At 37.4% G+C, this 22,954-nt stretch overlaps 1 long non-coding RNA gene and 1 pseudogene across 1 annotated transcript in view; one reads left to right on the top strand and one right to left on the bottom strand.

Moving 5' to 3' along the window:
• Positions 1 to 17,137: 17,137 nt before the first annotated feature.
• The window catches only part of LOC132220163 (uncharacterized), a 79,864-nt gene continuing 74,047 nt past the window's right edge, over positions 17,138 to 22,954 (bottom strand). The window contains exon 3 of the long non-coding RNA XR_009449699.1: positions 17,138 to 17,343. This is a non-coding gene — a long non-coding RNA (uncharacterized LOC132220163). The remainder of the gene's footprint in view (positions 17,344 to 22,954) is intronic.
• On the top strand, positions 17,628 to 18,254 carry LOC132220080 (large ribosomal subunit protein uL6-like; annotated as a pseudogene).

The following is a 22,954-nucleotide window of genomic DNA, read 5'->3' as shown; positions in this document are numbered from 1 at the left end:
TTTCTGTTCTTCACAAGATCTACCAAGAGAGCCTGACTGGGGGAAGGGAAATAGCCAACTCAGGCTCACTGAAGACTGAGACCTCACTGTAGGACTACCGAGTGCTTTCCCTTCCCCACACGGTACCGCCACATCAATATCATGGGATTACAACTCAAAAACTCAAAAACTACAAGTCTCAGATTCTATTTAAGAAGTCTCTATGAAAACTCAAAGACTAAAGGGAAGACAAAAGCAATGACCTTAAAGAAAATGTATAGTCTCTGACACCACAGCTCAAAACAGTCTATTGTTAGATAAATAAAAAGTACATATTGTAATAATATGTATCTTCACCATATATACAAATTTATGAGTGTGTGTATTGGATTATGAGTAAAAATGTATTTTTTATTGTGAACCACAGTCAAAACAGTGGAAATCAATTCGCATAGGTAATCTCTTGATTGCTTTCTAGAACCAAATACTACTACACCTATACTCTCATTACCCATTCAAATACAAAAAATAATTCCGTGAGGCAATTCAGTTGCTTCACATACACAATGTAAGTTTATGAATGCTCTTTTGTTATCCCAGTCTCTAAATGTTCAAAGAATTTATTTCATGAACTATTCTTTTTAATATAAAAGTTGTTCACCATCATGAATTTGTTCTTTAGTATAGCACAAGAATTAATATTGACACACCTGTTAAATTACAAGGTCCTGGTGTAGACAATCAGTTCTTTCATGCTCCATGTCTGTCAACCAAACGACTGGCATGTGCAGGTACTCAATAAATACTTATTCAATGAATAACTAATACATTAATTCTTTAAGAAAGACAGTGTGAGTATATATATGTTAATCTCTTTCCTTTCTATTATTTTTACAAATATGATAAAATACTTAAAATTTCACAAAACTAGCAAGCATTGAAATTTGACCAGTTCTTATGACTATGACTTTCTAGAATTTATAAAATAACACCGATGATGCTAAATCTCACAATTGCAAAAATATTTAGGAAGATGAATAATGGGGTTAGTCAGCCCTGTAGTCAGATGATAGACATTCTTAAGTAAGGCTATTTAGACACTTCTGCATGTGGAGCTTCTAACTAACTTTTGGGCTCATAATTCCCTGGGGTTTTGCCACAACATTCATCAATCCAGTTCTTCTCTCAGGGGTGCATGGATGCCATTCAAAATATATATTTAAGGCCAGGCCTGCATGCCTCAGTGATTGAGCAGTGACCTATGAACTGGTCAGGGCACATGCCCGGGTTGTAGCTCGATCACCAGTGTGGGGCACGCAGAAGGCAGCCGGTAAATGATTCTTTCTCATCATTGATGTTTCTATCTCTCTCTCCCTCTCCCTTCCTCTCTGAAATCAGTAAAAATATATATTTAAAAAAACCCAAAAAACATATTTCTAAGTAAAACCTCTTTGTCTTCCCCCCCCCAACAAAAACATAATTTTAACTATAGAATGAGGAAAATTCAAGAATAAAAAATATATAATTGAGTTACATTCCAGGTACAAATTCTGATTACTCAAGTTGCCATATATTTACATCATTAAACAATCAATGTCCCAAGCATTTAACACTGGCATTCCCTTTTTAAAATCTGCCAGTGTCTTCTTTAAATGCCAACATCATTGGAAATACTGACTTATCTTCTAATATTTGCTGGAATCACTTTTAGATTTTTTGGGTCTATAGATACTTCTTGATTAGTTTTCTTTTTAAAAGAAAGTAAAATGTCTGAACAGTCCATCAAAACTACAAATAAATCTCAGTAAGAGTTCATTTAGTTTTGTATATTCAAACCCTTCCATGGTGTTCCTATATAAACTAAACGTATTTATAAACAATATAATTCTTCCTTCAACAAATTTTCAATGACACATTTATTCAAAATTTGTGTTAGCCAGCTTTTGTTGTAGTAATAACAAACCCCAGTATATCTGTTTGTTATAACATGCATTACTTGCTCAAGTTCATGAGGGTCATAGCTCTGCTGGGTTTAGCTGAGTTTGGTTGAGCTAGACTTTGGCTCCACAAGTAATTTTTTATTCCATAGTTCGGGCTGAGGGAGTAAGCCAGCATCTTGGACATGCTGTTCTTATTACAGAGGAAAAATTAAAGAGAGTGGATGCCAAAACATGCAAAATATGCAAGCACACTTAAAACTTCTACTGAGATATTCTATTAGCCAAAGAAAGTAATATAACCTAGGCCAAAATCAGGGGACAGGAAAGTAGGCTGTGCTCAAAGAGAAGCATGACAAAACATATAGGTGGAAGGAATATTTGTGAAATAATGCAATTTACCACAACCTACTCTCTTGTTAACAAATGTTCACTTCCCTTCTGTATCCTAAAGATACTCCAAAGTCTCAAGATCCTTGAAATTTAGGATCTTTTTTTTTAAATGTCTTTTTATTTTTTTTAAAAAATATATTTTTTTATTGATTTCAGAGAGAAAGGGAGAGAGAGAGAGAAACATCAATGATGAGAATCATTGATCGGCTGCCTCCTGCACACCCCACACTGGGGATCGAGCCCGCAACTCGGGCATATGCCCTGACTGTGAATCGAACCGAACCATAACCTCCTAGTTCATAGGTCGAAGCTCAACCACTGAGCCACTCCAGCTGAGTGAAATTTAAGATCTTGAGTATACATCAATTGCAAATGTAGCTCGTCTTAAGCCTAAGTCTTATGAACTAAAAGACTAGTGATTTGCACCCACATACTCATTTAAAATCATGGAACTCACAATAAACACTCATTTAGAAACTGGATAACGGGAAGAACCCATTACTCACTGGTCTCCAGCAATTCTGAAATCCCACTAAGCAAGAGTTGAAAGGTTTACTCAATGGAGTTTAGGGAACTTTGCTTAATCTTTAGTTTTGTTTTCTGGAGGTGACTTCATAGTCTATTGTTTTTCACGACTCTTGACTTTACCTTCCAGGAGGTCCTTCTTCTTCCAAATTCATCTTTGGAAGAAATTGCCCTTTGGCTGCTAAGCAGCTTCCTCAGCCTGCCCATAGAAAGTTGAGGGCTTGAGGGTAGTTTTATTGTTCAAACAATCACAGCCTCTTTTCCATTCAGGCTGGTGGCAATTTTGGCATGACAACTCTCAAAAACATTGTTGGTTTCTTTGCTATCCTTGTTTCCATTAATGCCCCCTTTATTAATCAACTTTCATTGTCATGACAAACAATCTTCAAATCTCTGCAATTTACAACAACAAATAGTCATTTGTCACTCATTATGGGGCTCTGCTGGCGTCTTTTGGGCACAGCTTCATTATGTGTCTTCTCTCTTTGAACCAAGACTGAGGCGTAGCCACTATTTGAAACATGCTTTTCTGACTGTGGAAGGCAGGAAGAAGAGAAGGATTATCAAACCATGCAAGTGCATTTAAAACTTCTGCCCAGATGTGCTATATGGCATATCTGCTCACACCCTACCGGTGAAAGCAAACCACATGGTCATGACAGTTAACCAAAGTTAATGGGTGAGAGGAGCAAATGTTAACCATAGGACAGTAAGGAAAAGAGTAACTATGTACAAATAAAATAAAATATAATACAACAAATAATTACTGAAAAGCAACTGTGTTCCTTCCAGCTGCTAAAGATACTATAAAGAAAACAGTGCCTCTGAACTCAGAAAACTCAGTCCAGTCTCCACTCGGCTAAGTAAAGAGGCAACTGAAATGAGCAAAGCCTGAGGGCAAGAGAGAGCTTGAGGAACCAAAATATTTTAGTATGGCTACAGTGCAGAGACTAATCTGATCAAATGCACAAAACAATGTTAGAAAATTTTATATTCATATGATAAATATTGGCTTTAGAGTCTTAAGTCCCTTTAAAACACCTCCTGATAGGAATACGGCTGCCCACGGAAAACTAAAAAAGAAGAGAACACAAACAAAGCCTGTGCCTTTCAGAGTTGGAATACCCCAGAGAGCGTGGGCATTTACACTTGACAGTCAGGGTGAAAGGCAGAATCGTTTTATTAAACTGTATTGTGGTTTGGCACTTATACCCTTCCAGCATGCTTTGTGGGAGGAATCCTCAGGGTTGAAAATTGAGTTGAATGCTGTTAATGTGGCAATTATTTTACTATTGAGGCAACCACTGGCAAGAGAAAAAATGCCTTGAGGTTTATAGTTTATATATCTGATCAGAAAATACAGTCGCTTCTGTCAATTAACTACATTAGCCAGACTTTTCTAAAAAAAGAAATTGAAATACAATTTTACTCTATCACTTTTCAAGGGTGTGGCTTTGAGTTTGGTCTGGCAGGTGTGCACAAATCTGAAGAACATGCCAATTTTGTCTCTTAGCACAGTGTACTGCCCTGTGGAAGAGTCTAGCACATTTGCATCACGGGTAGGCCCCACTGTCCTTTTGAAATGGATAGCTGGGAATTGTTAACATGCTGATGACAAGCATAAAAAAAATAATAATACTTCTGGCTCAGTTTGTTGTCAATGCATGCGTATTCTAACAGGAGGAATCTTTTAAGTGTCAGCCATAAACTGCTTTCAAAACAGGGCTTTTGTCAAAAAGACAAAAAATGTCTTTTCAGAGTAAGCGGGGATACAGAATTTTTAAATATTCACCTGTGTTTAAGACACTATTCTCACTTCCCTTAACCACCTCTATGAGGGGCCTATCTCTATGAGGACCAGCCATAAAAAGAGAAGTTACAGTCAGTAAAAGCAGACAGAATCATCAGGAGCGATCAAATGTTGAGACACTATTAACGCACTACATATGATCTTTTTATCATCAACATCATTGGACATATGATGATACATTTGCACCTCAACCCCATCACTGATTGTCACATTGTTATTGACTCTGCATCTCTGAACTCTGTCCTAGGCAAAAGTACTGAAAAGGCCAAGTATCCCTTTGGTGTCTTTCTCTCACCCGGGACTTCATTGCTTTTGCCAAAAGTACCTCTTATTCTCTACCCTAGTATCAATAGTTACCATTTATTGGTTGCTTACTCAGCTTCTGGACACTGTGCTAGTCAATGTGTGTACATTACATAAGAATAGTAGGTAGCTCAGCCAGTGTGGCGTGTAGGAGGCAGCTGATCAATGATTTTCGTCACTGATGTTTCTATTTCTCTCTCCCTTCCTCTCTGAAATCAATAAAAATATATTGTTTAAAAAAGGAAAAAAAGTAAGTTACATTCTTTGTCTGTATTTCTCTCCCTTAAAAAAAAATAGTAGGTAAACATGTTTCCTTCATCTTACAGATGAGAAAGCTGAGACACCTCAAACATTAAATAATTTTCTCAAACTCGTAATGCTAGTAAAATGGTAGGAAGCAAAACTCAAACCAGATCTTTTCGACTGTAAGAAAATTCATAGTTCTGACCACTCCACAACACTGCTGTCTGCATTTGGATTTGTTTCTCACACACTGCAAGGCATGGTTAAGAGGGAAGTAAACTATTTAATGCTAAGGTGTGAATGACTATAACCCATACCCCTTTAATCCCTCCCTACCACACACATACCTTTTATCTTCTTTTTCACTTTAAAAAATGAATTTGTTCATTCAAATGAATCTCTAATTGGATTGATTTTGTGCAAGTTAACAAAAGGAAATAAAACACTTTAGACAAACTGCTAGAAGTATCTGGAAATAGGAAAAAGGAGTGGGAGTCATTCAGTTGTCATTTGAATCATTCCATAGAGTTAGTAATGGAATCTCCTGGCTGATGTGTTCTTTTAGAGCAGGTATACTATCACTGACCCTTATATCAAGTCAGCCTTGCTCATAGCCTCCCTCAAAAAGGTTTAATATAATTTAAAGCTTTAACTAAAAAGAAAAGACTAAAGAAAACCAGTAAGGTATAGTAATAATTTGATATTTGAATGCAGATTTTTATTTCCCTGTTTAAGCACACAAAATGTTGGTATTAGAGGCTAGTAAATTGGTCCAATTTACATTAATTTAAAGTCTCTGGTACCAATGCAAACCTTCTTCTTGTCCTCATTCATAATTTATTTACCAAGTAAATAATTTAATTACCAGAATTATCCTTTGGTTTTTAGCTACATCTTAGGTGAATTCTTTTTCTGTATACTTCCCCACCTCCATTTACTTATAAAGTTAATTTATCTTTCTTCTGGATTCCGAAAGCACATACAGTGGGGCCTTGACTTACGAGTTTAATTCGTTCCGAGACTGAGCTCGTTAACTCAAATTACTCTATCAACTCAATGCAAAAAATCAGCTGAGAGACAGCTGGTATCTCAAAAAACTCGTTAGTCGGGACACTCGTAAGTCAAGGCCCACCGTATTATCTCTCTATATATACTAGCTCTTACACATAACATTGTATTTTTTTACATGTTGTGCTTTTATTACTTTAAAAATCTCTTAGAGTATACATGGACTTATAAATGTTTAATTAGAGCATCTAACAGTGTCTGGCACTGATTAATTGCTGAATAAATAAACATATAGTTTCTATACCTTTATTTTATACTTAAAAATTGCCATCCCCAGTGGTCAATATAACCTAAAATATGAATCTGCAAAAATTAAATTTTTACCTATATGAAACAGATTCATTTCTGTTTCTTTTATTTGCTCACTTACTCATGCTTTCTCTTGTACTCATGCTCTTTTGCTTTTGCCTTTTTGATTTTTGCTCTCTTTCTCTCTCTCTGACTCTACCTGCCTCTCATCTCTATTTGCCTCTGTTTAGCTTCATTCTGCAACAGGCTTCTTATTGTGGCAGGGAAGATGGCCACTGGTACCAGGCTCAATTTTTTCAAGCTTAGCAACTTTAGCAGAAAGAGAACTTGTTTCTTCTAGGATTAAAAATGTCATTATCTTGCTTTGGAATTGCTTATCTCACCTTTTGCTAAAATATTCTAATATGAAAGTAAGTCAGAAGGAATACATCAATTCTCTGAAACCTGATCTGTTAACCATCTTTGGGGTATTAGCTAGTTTTTATTGTTATAATGCTGTATTTAACAACCCCCCAAATTTGCTCCAGTCTCAGAAGATTCTCCCTGTTGTTCCAAAGTGCTGCCAGAGGCTCTCAAAGCTATGTTTCCTCATTAATATATTGCATTTGTCTCATTTCTTAACCTTTGATTTAAGTCTTGGGCTGCATTCTAGTTGCACTACATTAGAAACAGTCATAATTAGCTAATACTAATTAGTTTAGGCTTGAGCCACATGTGTCAGTCACAGAGCTATTTTCCTGAAGCACATGAGCTCTAGCAGGGGTGATGGGTGGTTACCTGAAATACAATTGGGGGGTAGAACCAAAAGAAGGTGAGAAAAGGCTGCCAGAGTCAGCAGATGTCCAACACAAAACATTATGCTTACATTTTAAATTTCTTATTTCAGTTGAAGCTTGTTGTTTACTCTACTTTGGTCTTAGGAAGAAGGATCAGGCAACAGCCATGATCTGAATTCTCTATTAGTAGACACCATTTCAAAGACTGAACTGAGAAAACATCATAATAAAGAAGGAAAGGGGAAGAAGCGATACTTAGTAAGAGGTAATGTTTTCCTTCCACCACTTGATCTAGTGGTAAAAAGCAGCTACTTAAGTTTAAACTTTTTCCTTCCCTGAAAGAATAGAAGATATTTCAAATTCCAAAGCATTTTCTGGTGCATTATTCCAGTTCTAGTGAAAACAACAACAACAACAACAACCCACACACACAATAAGAAGTTGGTGATGATAGTGGGGGAAGAGTTACCCAGAAATTATTTTCTTGATTAATATATATATATATATATATATATATATATATATATATATATATATATGAAGGATAAATGTTAAATAATATAGAAATTCTGAAAAAATCCAGTACATTGAAATATCTAATGCATAAGTACTTAAGGATGGTTAAGAAATAATTTTAACAATGCTGAGGATAAGATTATTATTACTTCCTGGTCATTCCTATAGAGTGTCTTAGATTCAATGTTTATTCAATGGACTGCTATGATTTATCAATAAAGAATTTCTATGTAAAATTCATTGTACTTATAAAGCTCCTACATCAACCCTTAAAAATATATATACAGCCCTGACCGGTTTGGCTCAGTGGATAGAGCATCGGCCTGTGGACTGAAAGGTCCCAGGTTCGATTCCGGTCAAGGGCATGTACCTTGGTTGCGGGCACATACCCAGTGGGGAGTGTGCAGGAGGCAGCTGATTGATGTTTCTCTCTCATTGATGTTTCTAGCTCTCTATCCCTCTCCCTCTCCCTTCCTCTCTGTAAAAAATCAATAAAATATATTAAATAAATAAATATATATATATATACACACACACACACACACACACACATATTTGCAATGTGGTTTTGACTGCTCTGAAGATTGAGGGTATTCATAACTCTACTTGAAGCCATTCCTCTGAGGATGGCTCACAACTGTCTGCTTGCTTATATTCTAGAGATAATGAAATAATATATGAGATACAATTGAAATAGTCCTGGGTACATGGAAAGTGTGCAATGAACTGCAGGACCAGTTATTTTTCTTATTGCTGCTATCATTCTGCCCCATATCATTACAATCATTTTCTATAAGAGCAAACTCTACATGCAAGTTTCTGCTCTCAGGATTTGGTGGCAGGAAAGTCCACCAACACTCTTGTCTGACCTCAAAGGATGAAGGAAGCAGCTGGCTTCTAATATCTTTGCTTTGACAGCCCCTCAGAGCCGCCAGAGCCTCACATCCAGTTGGGGCTGTTGGTAGCTTCTGGAGAAAGAACACTTGAACATCTTCAGTGTGCCAACTTTTTTTCATGGAATAGTATCCATGTGTCTCAAAGTGAAAATTAAATCCAAACTTCCTGCATCATCGAACACTTGCTACTCCTCTTTGAAAACTTGGTAAATCTGGTGCTCATGAAAACATGGGTTAGTGAGGATCAGTGGGAAAGGCCAAGTGACACATGTCTCCTTTCACTTTGGCTCTTCATTTTCATGGTCCCAGTAATTCCCCAACAGAAGAAAACAAAATATAGAAATGATATAGAAAAAAAGATATAGAAAACAAAAAAAGATATAGAAATGATGCTAAGAAAGGACAGAGTCACCCCACAGTTAATAAGAGAAGAAATGCTAGTTTAATGCACTGCAATTTGTACTGATGATTAAATTCTGACCATTTAGTGATAATTTAGAGGTTTGCAATTACTACATTTTTACACTATGATTAGAATAAAAGCTTTCTCAGATGTTCTAATTGCATAACATGAAGAGCAGAGACGATGTCACAAAATACTTAGCATTATTCTGATTTAAAAATTTTTAAAATACCTATAGAGAATTTTTTGAAGATTATGATCAAACTATAGAGTGGAAAAAAGAAAAAGTAGTAATGGATATTTTGATACTTATTTATAGAAATGCAAATCAAAGTGAGATTTTTAAAAATGTTTCATATTAAACCAAGTGGAATAGGAGAGGATATGGACATAAAAAGTCAACTATTTTTAAGGGAGAGCCATTAGGATTTGTAGATGAATTGCATGTGGCATTTGAAAGAATAAAGAGGAGTCAAGGATAACTGATGTTTTTAGTTTGAACAGCCTAAAAGATGAATTTACTATGAACTGAAGTGGGGAAAACCATGAACAGAGCAGGTATGAGGTAGGAATATAGAGAAGGAGTTTTCTTGGGGGCAAGATAAGTTTGAAGTTTGATTCTATTCTCTTAAGTAGTTTAATTATTTTCCTGCAGATTTATTTGATTATCTCTTGGTTTCTAGGATATAGTATTCCTCAACTCAATCTAGCCCAAGGAAGAGATTTTGCTCTTAACTAATAATTTTCAAAATTTTCAATAGTACCATTTTTTTGAGATTACTTTGAAAAATGAAAATGTAATTATCAATATAATGTGCAATAACCAGCCAATTATTGGTATCATTATATATTGAGTACTATGCTAAGTGCTTTGAAAATGTTATCTAATCCCCACAACACTAGAGATGGTACTATCATTTCCTCTTCTTTTCTGGGTGTGAAACATCGAGGATTTGAAAGGGCCTGGGAACACACTAGTAGTACTTAGCACAGCTAGTGAGGTCAGTTTAATTCTTTTTTCCCTCCCTCTTCACCATGGGCTTTATTTGTTTGGATGCCAGTCTTCAGTATAAACCCAGAGGGACAGGTCAGGGACCCCAGCAACTGAGACCCTGGAGGCAGAGACTGTGGCCACCTAAATACATCACCCCATAAACACATTAAATCATCATACAAAAGTGTGTGTTTTCTTGGATGTTTGGGGAAAATAATAGTACTAAAATGAATAAAATAATAATTTAAAGAAAAAGCAGTGGAAAATATTTCTTAAAACAAACTGGGTATTGGTGACAACACTGCCGGGGAAGCTGGCGTCCTCCCTACACAGACGGCCACAGGGGCGAACTGGCCCTCCAGGCTGCGCACTGCCCCAGAGGAGCCTGGGCTCATCCCTTTCAACTCGCGCTAACGGGTAAGGCAGCTGCTTAGTGGGAGGACGGGGGGGGGGGGGGGGGGGGGGGGGGGGTAGTGCCCCAGGGCTCTTCTCCAGCACGGATTTTAGCGGGAGAAGCAAGCCTTTCCCACCCTCAGGCTAAAGGCGTGCCCAGCCCAGAGATAGTTATCAGCTTCAGTTGCACGCAGCCAGCCTTCAGAGGTAGCTGGGTGTCTGCTCCATGTTCAGAAGCTTCTGGAGCATTTCCCCAGGGGGCTTCCCCATCTCCAGGTACAGGTCATCCAGCACCAGGCGTCTGTGGTGAGGGCCTCAGCCGTGGTCATGTACATGATGGTATTGTCACCACATGATGGGGTTGTCGCCCACAGGCCATTTCTCCCGTGAGAGCACGAGGTGGTCCAGACCCCGAGTTTTTGCAGCTCCTCAGGGATCTTTGTGCCTGAAGCCTGTTCTTGTGGGCATTTCTGTAAGTGAGAGCCTCCCCCACGCTCTGGAGCAGGATCGCAGCCTGAAATTTCTCCATCGCAGAGGTGGCTCCTCTGCCCGCACAGCGCTGAGCACACTCAGCCCTCAGGCCACTTCGGTTCTGGTCTTGTGTGTCGAGAGATTCCTCAATGGCCAGAACCAGTTTAATTCTAAAGGCCATGCTTAGAGGCATAAAGATATATATTTTATGTATATTTCCTTTGGATTTTCATGCATATATTCACTAACATTTGTCATTTTCCTTTATCTTTTATGAGCACATTTTTATTCAATTTTATACAAAATAGAAGCAAATATTCCAAATCAATCATAACCAATATTTAACATGATTTATTATGACTGGTTCCAATTTAAAAATTGACATGGTATCAGGGCAACTATATTGAATGAATTGTTACCAGAATGAATAGTCATAAAAATAAATGCTTAAAATATCGCTGAGTAAGCTGGAAGATATGTCAACAAATATATACTAGATAACTTAATTTTTGAAAATCAGGTAAATCAGTAAATTTTTATAAAAACCTGAATGTGTGGGCCATTCCAAAAAATGGGTTTAATTGATGACAGACTTTTTGTCAGTTTTGCTTGGATTCTATTATAAAATGCAATTTTCACGATGGGAAACCTAGTGAACAGGTACTGGTCTGAATATTAAAATATTAATGTGGACACATTAATTCAGCAGGAAACTTTTTAGTGATGAAGAACAAATGCCTGAATGAAAGAAAGAAGATTAATCAATTACCAAGTAGGCTTGAAGAAAATGCCATCAGTGGATTTTCCACAGAAAAGGTCAGGCTCCTCTGGGCTGTCCTGCACACAAAACAAGACCAGAGAGGAATCTTGTGGTGCCAAGAGAAAATCTGGATTAATCATTAGTGGCGGGTCCTTGGACAAGTGTGGTTTCCTACCGGGGATGTGGTGCTCCTGTGTTAAGTTCTGACTTCTAGGAGCAGGGCCAGAGACCATCAAACCTACACCATCAGGTCCTATGGAAGATTCCGTGTCCCATTTCTCTAGCATCTTCTCCAGAGAAAGGTTTGTTAAAAGGAGCATCTCCAGTGGTGCTGGAGGTGAAACGAAGTAACAAAAGGGCCAGTGGGTCCTTATGGGGAAATAAAGTCTCACTGCTTTGCCGTGGTGATAGTGGGGGTTACAAACGGATTCTTTAAACAGTATCTTACTTTAGAAAGTTTTCTAAACTTTTTGTGAGAGAGAGAGAGAGAGAGAGAGAAAATGAGAGAGAGAAAGATATCAATGTGAGGGAGAAACATCAGTTGGTTGCCTCCAACACATGCCCTGAACGAGGATCAAACATGAAACCTGGGTAACCAAACCCACCACCTGTTGGTGGATAGGACGATGCTCCAACCAACTGGACCACACCGGCCAGGGCAAACGTTTTCATATGTTTAAAATACAAGTTACAGGAATTGCTTTTTTCCTATTTCCCAGACTGTCTTTGATAAGCAGTATCCAATTAACAGAAATAGGGGAAAGCTACCCCAAAGAGAAATACAAAGGAATGAAGATAATTACCAATATTCAAGGTGGCCAGGTAAATGAGTGGAGGCTGACAGGCTTGACTTGTCTTGTGTTTTCATCTTTGACTCAATAGCTGTCTCTGTGACTATATGGCAGAACTGGTATGACCAGGCAGGCATCCCGGCTCTTGGAGCATTTCCATTCTTGTTATCACCTCTTTCATGAATAAAACCTTTCATCAAAATTGACTATTGCATTCTGCCCTTGGTAGCTTGTTGCCTGCTGTTCCCATTCTGACTGGATAAGCCCAGCCAGAGAACCTCCAAGGCGAGCCAAGAAAGGATACCTCTCCCTCTCATACTCCCAACTTGTCAGTGTGGGGTGACATTAGCCTGATGTACATTTTGAAAGATTATTTGCTGAAAGTGAAAAAAATGGTATTTTTCACTCATTCTTATGTATCCATAATCAGAGAATTAGCGATATCTCTCTAAATTAGACCATTCATTCTCTGGCTCCAGTTAGCATTAATCAGAAAATCTGATTTACTTCTTAGGTCCATGTGCCTGACTCACACAAGACCTGATATAATTACGCACACGTCATGACTTATTTTCAGATGGGCTGATTCAATCCAGCAATCAGATTGTCCCCTCCTCCTCAATTTAGTAACATTTGAAGTCAACCCTATGCTTTCTTTTCTATCATCAACGGACAGCTTCCTTCCTTCCTTCATTTCTTATTGATATTTGCTGCTCTTCTGGTCAGCTCTTACTTGGTATTCTGACACCTTTCTTTGCTACCAGCTGTTTTCACACTTGACTTTTTCTTTTTTTGAAAGTTGAATGCCTTTGCAGAAGCTATTTTTCCTTAATGGTGAATTTTTAGTTCTGAAACTTAACATATATTGAATTCTGGAAATAGTATGCTTCTTAAAATAATAGCAGGCCTATTTTTAAAACCAGGTTTACGGTAAAATTCTTAACAATAACCTAAATTAGTGCTAACTAGCAGGTCAGTAAGTTCCTCTTTGCAAGTTAACATTCTTTTCTTTTATTGTCTCGTTGAATGTTAATTCGGTGTACCTTCACTTTATTCATTAAAAAAAAGCCTATTTATTTAATGCATAGAATGCTGATTTCCTTTTGGGTGTATTAGATCTGGTTCACTTCTTCATTTCTAGTCTTTATAATTTTCTGCATAGATGAATGCCCATAATTTTTATTCTTTGTTTAAAAACAGGTCATGAGAGAAAAGTTATGCCAATGCAACTATTCTTTAGATAGCTAGTGCCAGGAAAGCAACATTTGTAATATTGTCCTCACTGGCTTTCTTTTTGGAACTGTGGTGCCAGGGAAAATGATTTACTTCCAGCCTGGACTGAGACTTGAGCTTTGTAGAAAAGATTTATTGGGATCGACTTTGCATAAAGCCATAATCATTCCTGAAAAGACATTTGTCACTATAAAACCTTATTTTCAGGTGCCTGACACTTTCCATAAAACTATGCTTCAAGTGGAAAAGTCATTTGGGTTTTCATATCCTTTATTCTAGTATTTGTTGATCATTTAACGTCTATTATTTCTTGAACTTTCTGGACACACAAGGGTGGTGTTTCTGGGACCTATCCCTAGGTTTCCATGAGGCAGGGAATGCATGCATTTTAAACAAGTGCTTGAGAAGATTCTGCTAAGTAGATGACTTTGAGAAACACTCTTGAAAAGGGGTATGAAATCCTGCATATACATTTTGTTCCACCTTTTCATAAGTGTAACCTTAAATAATTATATGGCCTCTCTGTCCTATTTTTTTCGTATGTATATTCCTTATATATACTTTAATTGGGCAAGTATACATTCTGTTCATAAATTGTGACATTTAAAGAAAGTATTTTACAGGAAGTACATACAAGAAGCAAATTATGCATCTTAGCTCTAGTCTTTTCTCTACTATTCATGACAACAATAACAAACAAAATTACATGTGTATGTGTACACATGCACTCTCAGCAGTCAACCTGGGTTGCAGCAGCCCTAGAAAAAGCGAATTGATCTCTCGATCAGAACAGTAAACTTATAATTCACTTGGAGGAAGCAGTGATCAAGATCAGGCCACCGCCCTGAAAATAGCCAAGGTCAGGGGACATAAACAAGAGCCACGGTTTATAGCAAGACGGACAATCAAAGAGGCCCTGACTTGGGACACCAGTCTCAAAGAAGACTAAGAAGCTGAAGACATTCCTCAAGCACCAATGACGGGCCCTCAGATTTGAACAAAGAGTTTAAAGTGCTTAATGCACTTAAGGTTGCCTGAAATAGCCAACTATTTACTTTACCATATTCGTTAACTTGCCAAGTGTGCACAAATTAATTAGTCCATCATTTACTCTTATCTTTGCCACAATCAGAGGAGTTCAAAAGTCAACCTAAAAGCACTTGTGCATTTCAATTGATTCCAAATGGAGGGTCATTATAAGCAAATGCTATAATAATTTATAGCAAGCATCTTTTATAATGTGGATCTGTGAGCTCTAACTGAGGTCACTTATTTAAAATGTTTTCTGAATTTTATGTGATTATTGCATTCCACTTCCTCTTTAAAACTCTGAGAGAAACCTCCTTTCAGCCAGTTTTGGAGAAAATACTCTGTATCATGAAATCAGCCAAAAGAAAGAAACTACCAAGCAATAATACATTTTATAATGTAGCTGTTATTTCCAGAATTATACATTTTGGTGTTAGCGCAAGATACACTGGTTAACTTGTTTAATTTTAAATGAAATATATATATTCAAAGAGGTTTTGCCTCAATCACTGTTTTATTAATACCCAACGAATATGCGGTGCTATGAGTAAAAATAAAAATCTGGTAAAGTTGTGCTTCTAATATCCAAATCTTATTGAACCCAATGGATTTATTATTGAGATAGATACAAATCCATTTATCACTTAATAATAGAAATTTCACATGGACATGACTATCTAGGTCCTCAACAAATAGATTTGTTTAAATGTTTTAATACTGGGCCAACATTTATTCTGATTATTTAAAATAGATTATTAATTGTTAGAAAAGAAATATTCTAATACTAGAGATGAAAAGCGCATGGAAAATTTTAAATGTTTGTTGACTGTAGAAACATAAAACATGAGCTTGTTCCTTTGAACAATCAATAATCAATGAAACAACCAATATTTATTGATTGACTACCTTAGATTTAATAGATATTTATGTACAAAGATAACTATTACAATGAACCCTACAAAGGAGCCCAGGGGCTGCCATGTTGCTCAGCTGCAGGGGCACACACTGTGCACTGTGAGGATGGTGCCCCCTGGAACTACATAGGGCACATCCAGCCAGCGGGGTGGGATACAGCAGCCCTTCAATGGCCCCTATCCTCAGCTACCTTATAATCCATCCAAGTAAGGAGAGGAAGCAGGCAGGGTAGGAAACAGATTGAGATACATGAAACAACAGCAGCAAGAGAAAGATGAGAGAAAAAAAATTAAGGTGGCATATGCCAAAGATATGGAAATGCAGTTTCTTTCTTTTTCCTCATTAGGTGGTAATGAGCAGATTCTAAAATAACGTGGGTAGTTGAGCATATAGTGGAGGACACACTGTATAACAGAGTTGTCTGTCGGCACTGAGAAGCACGGAGATTAACAACTATAACTGAGGCTCGGATAAAATTAGAATGATCCTAGAAGAGACTATGACCATCAGTCATTGATGAGATTGGGTTTTAGCCCAATCAGAGACATTTCAGTTTCAATGTAAAATTACTGACTTGACAGGTTACATTTTATTTCTGTATTTTAATCACATTGTAAATGTATAATTTCATGGTAAAAGCACCTCTCTTAGATTTATATTTTTCCAAGAGTGCTGAATGTGTGTGTACGCTGGGAGAAGGAGTGCAGTTCTATGGATAAGGAATGGGTTCACAAAATCCAATTCCATGGAAAACATTCCTTGGAAACTTATGAAAGAATGTGGTTACATGTTAAGTTGGTCTTGCAATTGAAGAGATTTACAGAGAGTTGAGTACTGTAGTTGTTTCACTCATCCTTTAGTCCTAAAAATCACTTCCTCCAGGAAACCTGTCCCGATCTCTAAGGTTACCTTAGGTGCCCCTCCTGTGGTTTCACAGCATCCTGTACTCAGCCTTATCAGTGCCCCCATTGCTCTTAGTTGCAATTGCCTCTTTACTGTTCTGTCTCATATGAGAAAATAACAACAACAACAAGTACCCATTAAACATTTTGCCGAATAAAGCACTGCCCTGAAACCTTAATTCTCTCTACCTAGTGAGGTAGCTGTTATTATTACCACATTTTTAAAATGAGGAGATAGAGGAATAAGGAGGTTAAGAAACTGTCCAATGTTAAAGAGCTGGTACATCACATAGTAAAAATTCAAATCCAGACATTCTGACTACCAAGTGTCTTTTATACCAAATGCTGACATAATGATGAGCACTTATCATCAAATATTCATTTAATGAATAATTGAATGATTTTAGATAACACATACATCATATATTTTTCAAACATTCTCCCTGACCCCAGCTTGGAAAGTGTCATAATTAGAAAGAAAGGAGCCCAATTGATTCCTCAGCTTTTCAAACTATCAAATTCATCACTGTTATTGGTCAACATACCTGTCACATTGGTGGTGCTGCTTTGTAGAGACCAAAGAACTTCAGGAGCTCAATGCTATGTACTACTATCAGATTCCTTCTGTAAATGATTCCATGAACTCTGGTAGAGCAGCCTTATCCACAGACAAAATCTTCTAACAAGGCACAAATTCATTAGCATCACATGCAATCTTCCATTCAATACTTTTCAGGCCTACAGATTATCCTTCTTTCTCTGTGCAGAGAAATTACTGTGCAGACCTAAGAAAGATAAGAGAGAAAGAACTATTGAGTTAAAAAAAAAAAAAAAAGAGCTACTGAGTTTTATTTCAAAAAATTATCAGTTATCAAATAAAAGATTTTGTTTTCAATCCACATTTGATGTTTATTTCCTGGAGGATCTTAAATTACTAGCCCCAATTTTTCTCCTAAGTTGTCATATGATTGCTAGGCCCAATTTTAGTTCCAATTCTCTCGAAGAGTCCTGGAAAAATATTGTTAATTTTATCAGAAACAAATGATCTTAGCTCTCTTTGCCACATCTACTGCGAGGAGGAAGACCCTTCTCAGCAATCAGACTGCTGACATTCCAGAAAATGTGGACATCACTCTGAAGGGATGCACAGTTATTGTGAAGGGACTTCAACCACATCAATGTAGAACTCAGTCTCCTTGGAAAGAAAAAGAAGAGGCTCTGGGTCGACAAATGGTGTCAAAATGGAAAGGCACTGGCTACAGTTTGCACTGTGTGCAGTCACGTACAGAACGCGATTAAGGGTGCTATACTGGGCTTTCGATACAAGTTGAGGTCTGTGTACGCTCACTTCCCGGTCAACATCGTTATTCAGGAGAATGGTCCTCTTGTTGAAATGAGAACCATCTTGGGCAAAAAACACATCCACAGGGTTCGGGTAAGGTCAGGTATTGCTTGTTCACTATCTCAAGACCAGAAAGATGAGTTAATTCTTAAAGGAAACTACATTGAACTGTATGAAAGTCAGCTGCTTTGATTCAGCAAGTCACAATAGTTAAAAACAAGGCTATCGGAAATTTTGGAGGTGGTGTCTATGTTTCTGAAAAAGAACAGTTCAGCGGTACAGCTACAAACAGCAAGGTGCTTCTGACTCCTCAGAGTTACTTGTGATGTTTTAAAGATGCAATAAAAGCCATGTATTGCTTTGGGGAAAAGAACAACAAATTACCTCAAAAACTAGTGTGCAAACTTTCTGATATTAAACAACCACAAACACACGCATACACAATAACTCACAAAGATATAGAGGGGTTTTTTTTGGTGTTTTTCTGGTTCTCTAGCATTTAATAAAACACACGCACAAATGCTGCTAGTTCAATAAGATACATATTGTGAAACAAAATACATATCAAAAAACATATAAAAAATGACTGAATTTAACCATCATTTCATTCCTTAATTTACCTTTTTATCCATCTAACAAATGTTTATTTTAGTATCATGGAGAATTTAAAAGCCCAAGGTCTAGAACCAGACTCCCTGGGTGTGAGTTCTGGGTATTCCAGTTATAGGTTGTGGGATCTTGGGCATGTCATAGTTTCCTCATTGCTCCATTGGGGATAGTAATGGTACCTTTCTTACAGGATGGTTGTAAGGAATTAACTAAGTAACACATGTAAAATGTTGAGAGTAGCACCTGACACATGTAAATGTCACATTTGTGTTTTTGTTATTATTATAGTCTCTATGTTTGATCAATTTAAGTCTTCTTCTAGAGGCAGGCACTAATTCTTTTGATAAATATATTCACCCTTAAAGTTCTCCTAAAATTAATTTTAGCTCTCACATTATGGAGAGTACACCTTACTGTAGGCAATTCCTTGTTCCTAAGAAAAATCTTGAAATGGAAGGTGAATATTATTAAAATACTGATTTATTGAGACAATTCTCCCTAGAGAAGAAACCACATTCTGCAGTCTAGTGACATAACACAGAAAAGATTTATCTTTCTGGGTAAAATTAGAAAAAAAAAAACAGAATAAAAAACTACAGAAAAAAGACTGGTGTTCTTACGCTATTTAATTCTGCTGACATTGATAGCTTTGCCCTTGATATGGTGGGAAAGGCTGGTGTGCGGTGATATGTGACATAGATGAATAGTTGCTTCCCACCTCTGACTCTAAAAGAAGATAAGGAATTCAATTATTATACCCTCTTTGGGCTTTTGTTCTCTCTTGTTCCTTTTTCTAGTCTATCTTTTTCTTTGTTATTCTACCTACCTTCCCCCATTTTCAATGCTCATTTCATTAAGATGACCAGGGTGACAATCTATTCTTTCATCTTTTCTTTTTCTGAGACTCTTCATTCTTCTGTGATCCTTATTTCACCACTACAGTGGGGCCTTGACTTACGAGTGTCCCGAATAACGAGTTTTTCGAGACATGAGCCGTCTCTCGGCCGATTTTTCGCTTTGAGTTGCGAGCTAAAATTCAGGTTACGAGCCAGCTTCAGATACCCCACTGCTAGTTGGTCCAGCAAACGTCACAGTGAATGCCACAACACCAGCCCAGCCTTCAATTCATTGTACATAATGGTGAAAATTGATTTGACATATGAGTAATTTGAGTTATGAGCTCAGTCACGGAACGAATTAAACTCGTAAGTCAAGGCCCCACTGTATAATTCTTTCACATAAAATTAATCTGTCTGATAGGCACCATTAATCAATTTCATACTGTTCTAAGTGCTGAGGAGACATTAGTGAACAAAATAAACACAATTGCTTGCCTGGATGATGTGAGTGAGGGGAAAAGCAGTTGCAGGTGAGCTTAGAAAGGCAATGCGGGGTCTACGGCCATACCACCCTGAACGCGCCCGATCTCGTCTGATCTCGGAAGCTAAGCAGGGTCGGGCCTGGTTAGTACTTGGATGGGAGAAAGGCACTGCGGGAACAGATAGTTTAGAACCTCGTAGGAGAGATAAGGGACTTGTACTCTGAGCAAGATTGTTGGCTATTGGGAGGTGTTGAGCAGAGTGCCATGATCTTGTTTAAAGGGAATCAATCCAGGACAAGGACAGAAACTAGGAGACCAGTTTAGTGAAATCATCCAAGCAGATTAAAAATCAGAAAGAATAATTTTCAGTCTCTTTCTCCTAGATGACTATTTCATACTTTATCCTCTATGCTGAAAGTTCTAGCACCACCCCTTCTTTCATACTTTAAGCTGATCCTTATTCCTACTGCATTGAGAAACCATCAACTCTACACCCTTTTGCCACAACTTCCATTTCTCAACCTGCATCCATGCCCATTTATTCTGCCTTCCCTTTGACCACAATTGATGAACTGTTCACACTCCCTTTGCTTACTCATTAGTACCTTGAGTAGTCTCAACTCAAGGGCATCACTCCAGAATTTATATCTGCTCTCTATTGCATCATCCTTTTTATTTATTTTAATTATTCCCATAAATATGTTAATACTTTTCCAATGTTAAAAAACTCTTTTGACCCCAGTTCACCATCCAGCATCAGCTCTATTTCTTTACTCCCCATTACATAAAAAAAATCATACAAAGAATAAATTCCTGTTCTCTCTCCTCTTTTAAAATGTTCTAGTTTAATTTTCACCCATACTATTTCACCAACACTACTGTTGAGAAATGAGCAATTACTTTCACGTTGCTAAATCTAATGATCAATGTCGGTTCTCAACCTACTTAAACTGTCAGCAGCAGAGGACACGTTTTATTTGACCTCAGGCTCAGTCACTGTCTTGGTTTTCCTCCTCTGTTTCTATTTCCTCTGACAGTTTCTCCACAGACCTTTTTTTCTTCTGACTACTATTCTTTTAGTGACCTCTTCTAGTCTCTGGGCTTTGAATACTATCAATATTATAAACATTTTAAAGTGTATACTCTGGTTCTGAACTATCCTATTAATTCTAGACTTAACTATCTTAAATTGGGTATCTAAAAGTGTTCTCCAGGCCTAGCCGGTTTGGCTCAGTGGATAGAGCATTGGCCCAAGGACTGAAGGGTCTCAGGTTCGATCCATCCCCCCCCTCCCCCAATCATGGGTACATGTCTGGGTTGCAGGCTTGATCCCTGGCCCTGGTTGGGGCTTGTATGGGAGACAACCAATTGATGTGTCTCTCTCACATTGATGTTTCTCTCTCTGTCTCTCCCCCTCCCTTCCATTCTCTCTCTAAAAAAAAGTCTTCTCCAACATGCCAAGCCCAAAGCTGACTCCTGATATCTCCTCCAAACCTCTTGCCCTGAATTCCTTCTAATCTTAGTAAACAGCAACTGACTTTTCAGTTACTCATGCTAAGACTTTGCAGTCTCACACACCTTGCCTGCAATCCAACAGCAAACCTACTACTGTCTTTACTTTCAAAATGTCACCACTTTCTAAACATATCCAGAGGCTGGATATATTTTCAGTTCTCCCTCCTCCTCCACTGCTACCACTCTGACTTAATCTGCCATCATATTTTAAATAGGTTATTGAAATAACCACTGAACTGGTCTACCGGGTTCTATTCATTTACCTCCTTATCGTCTATTCTCAACCCAGTGCCCGAATGTTCCTGCTTAGACAGATTATTTCATCCTTCTACTTAAAATCCTCCAGTGGCTTTCCTTCTCTCTTAGAGAAAAAGCCAAAGAGCCCTTAATGGCTTAAAAAGCTTTACACAATCTGGCAACAATTTAAAAGTCTGACAATATTGAGTATTCGTGAAGCTTTAGAACACCAAGAGTTTTTATTTTATTTCTCTTTTAATTTAATTTAGTAATTTGCTTGTAAGAGTATAATGGGTATAATCACTTTGGAGAACAGTGTGTCAATATTTAATGAAGCTGAAACTGCACACTCTGACAGGAATTCTGTTCCTACATAAACTCACACATGTAAAGAAAGTGACATGTGCAGTAATTGTTATAGCAGCATTGCTTATTGCAGCAAAAAATGTAAACAATCTGAACGTCTATTAATGAGCGATGGATAAATAAATCTTGGTATGTTTAAACAATAGAACACTATTAAGCAATAAAAATCAAAGAAGGAAATCTTCATGTTTTAAAATGGAGAACCACACAGAAGACTTCATCAGTGTTAATGTTTTATTTCCTAAACAGAATAGTGGGTTCACAGGTGTTTTTTACACTGGTCCTTATACTCTCTGTATATCTGAAATAGACCCTAATTTTTAAGGCGGTAAATGGGAAATCTGTAGAATGTGGGACAGTTTGGAGGGAGAGAGTACTGGGAAAGGGGTGTGGATGGACATAGGGGTGAACATGAACAGTTGTGTCTTGGAGCCAAGAAACTTAATTTCCAAACCCTTCCTCTTCATCCCCATGGCAGTTTTCTTGGTTCGGATTTTCATTTTTTTCAGGTGCCTCCTGTTTATTCTTTCTCACTAGAGTCTTGTTCCCCAGAATCCATTTTTATAGTTCTGATCATGTCAGCCCTCTATCTTTAAACCTTGAAAGACACTTCATTGCCTATAGTGAATATAAATAAACTTCCTAACATAATATAGAAGACACTCTGTAATGTGGACCTAAGCATCCTTAATATCTGTTCCCTAATATCCCTGTTTATAGTTCTGCCTACCTGCTCAAACCACTCACGATAATTATCGTTGCCTCACACCTAGAAAATACCACATGAAACATAGTTTATGTGACTTTATCTAGCTTCTCTAGAGGTAGCAACTTCTTTCTTTCTCTGTATTTCTATAGAACTTTGGACATACCTCTATTATAGCAGTTACATTGTATAGGATTTTAATTAGGTAGCTATATTTCTGTTTTTCTCAATATGAGCTACTAAAAGTTAGGGATAGTGGGTTTTTTTGTTGT

Source organism: Myotis daubentonii, chromosome 17, assembly GCF_963259705.1.
Source record: "Myotis daubentonii chromosome 17, mMyoDau2.1, whole genome shotgun sequence".
Taxonomy (NCBI): Eukaryota; Metazoa; Chordata; class Mammalia; order Chiroptera; family Vespertilionidae; genus Myotis; species Myotis daubentonii.
This window is presented reverse-complemented; position numbering and strand designations above follow the sequence as displayed.